Below are 2,297 nucleotides of genomic sequence, written 5' to 3'. Positions count from 1 at the left end.
AAAATAGGATTTCACCAAGTCTCCTATCTACCTACTCCAGGACTCCTGTGAGGATCAAATGAGATGAGGCATGGGAAAACACTTCACAAACATTTGGTTAGAGTATAAAAATATTTGCACCTGACTATAAAGCAAGTTGTGTTCCTGGGCTGAAGAAACTCCAAGGAGGCTAGTTGCTAGGGAGAAGAAGCCAGGCGTTACTATGTGACATCATTACCCGGTGCCCACAGCCAACGTTTCTGGACTGGGCTGTGGGCTGCATTTTGGGCCATGGGTTCTCGGCAGTGTTGGCTGCGATTTGGTGGGCTGTCACTCTGGTGTGGTAGTGGGGCCTGTGTCCCACATGGGGGAAGCAGAGTGTTGCTTTGTCAGCGCCAGGTCCGCACTGCCATTTCTCTGTAAATGGCCAGTGTGCATCATGGCAGGTCCTGCGTTGAGTGTCTGCCCCCTGGTGGTCAGTACATGTCATAGCAACTGGTCAGACAGTCGGACACTTAGCATATTAGCCTTTTATATAGATAGATAAGCCATGTAAAGTGCATTGTAAGTACTCAGTAAATTAGTGGCTGTTATCATATTTGAAGCATGAGGTAGGCCCCAAGAGGGACTCTTGAAGGGACCCCTCAGAGGGCAACCCGAGAAGGTGGGACAATGTGACCAGTCTGTCGTGTGACAGGCAGTAATGCCTAGTAGTTAGGTGTGGCCCTCTTGAGCCAAACTGTCTGGGTTCATAATCCTGGCTGAGCCACTTACTAGCTTAGTTAACTTCTATGTACCTCAGAGTTTTTTTAAGTATTATTACTTAATCTCTAAAATAGAGATAATAATAGACCTACCTCAAAGGGCTGTTGTGAAGGATTAAATGAGGTAATCCATGGAGAAGGCTGAGAACAGTGCCTGGCTCATCCTAAGGGCTCAGTAAATGTGAGGATGTAGAAGGGAGGGGGCTGCAAATAGGCTTCAGCTGTGTCCTTGATCTCCCTCTAGAGAAGATAGTGTTCAGTCCTGGCTGGACAGTGGAGCCCATTTCCAATGGTTCTGCTCTCCCAACACTCTCCTTCCTACCTTCATAATCCTCCCCAGCTGCAGCCTTCCAGTTTCTGCAACTCTATGAATAGCTTGTGAGTCTTTGCCAGGGTTAATGTGGAAAATGCCAGCTCCTCCACTCAAGGGATGCAGAAATGTAGCCCCTTTTCACTCTGGGGGAGGTGTAAGCCACAGGCTACAGGCAAAATAGTGCCTGAAGTCTGTCTAAGAGCAGAGAGAAATAACCAACTGACACAGTCCTAGAAGGCCCTGGGGCTACTTTTCCATTCAAATGCTCCCTTTGTTGCTAAGAAGCAAACCTACCCCATCTCCACTGGCACCAGCCTGCCCATTGTTTTCCTAAGTGACCATCCCAAGCCAAGAGCTAGAGCTTCCTCTGTTTCACAGAAATGGCAAACAGGAGGTGCCATTGCAGTTGGTGCATCATATAACCCAAATTCTCCACAGCTAAAGACTCTAGAACAGGGCCCAAATCAGGTATCCCTGGCAGAAACATAATGGGTCCAAAGGAAGTCACCAAAAGCATTTGGCCTGGCTCTTCCCCTGTGCTTGGTGGATACTGCTCAAGGCCCTGACATCTGAGCAATGAGCACCAAGTGAATCTAATATAAGTTCCAGTTGAGCAAAGTTGTGAGCCTGTGGATTTCTCCCACCAGAGAGATAGAGCAGAGATTTCAAAAACAAATGGTCCTTCAGGCAGACAGGGATGGATGGGTGTGGTATAGAAAGGCTTGGAGGGATCCTTTCTCCAAACAGAAGAACTTCTTTGGTACCCTTGAAGCTTTTCCTCTGCTCCTGGCCAGTAGACTGCCTGCCTCTGACTTACCCAACCCCCACTCCCTCCTCTTGTCGGATATCTCCTTTGGGGGTTTCTCATCACCTCAGTGATTCCCCAGCTCAATCTTCATCCACGCTTTCTTATCTCTACAACCCTCTCTGAGCATGTTGTCTTCTGCTCAATGATTAAAGCTCCAGCTTCTCAGAGGCTTATCACCACAAGAGAATTTTTAGAACTAGAAAGGGCTTTCTAAATCAATGTATCCTAACATCTTGTTTTTTGTGATTTTTTTAAATTAAATCTTTATTGTTCATATCATTATAGTTGTTCCTGTTTTTTTCGCCCCATAGCTCCCCTTCACCTGGTTCCCACCCCACCCTCTGCCCTTACCTCCCTCACTGTCCTCATCCATAGGTGTGTGATTTTTTTCCAGTCACTTCCCACCCCCACCCCCACCCCTGCGAATAGTCAT

This window comes from Myotis davidii, unplaced genomic scaffold (genome assembly GCF_000327345.1).
Source record: "Myotis davidii unplaced genomic scaffold, ASM32734v1 scaffold913, whole genome shotgun sequence".
Taxonomy (NCBI): Eukaryota; Metazoa; Chordata; class Mammalia; order Chiroptera; family Vespertilionidae; genus Myotis; species Myotis davidii.
Note: the sequence above shows the minus strand (reverse complement) of the source record.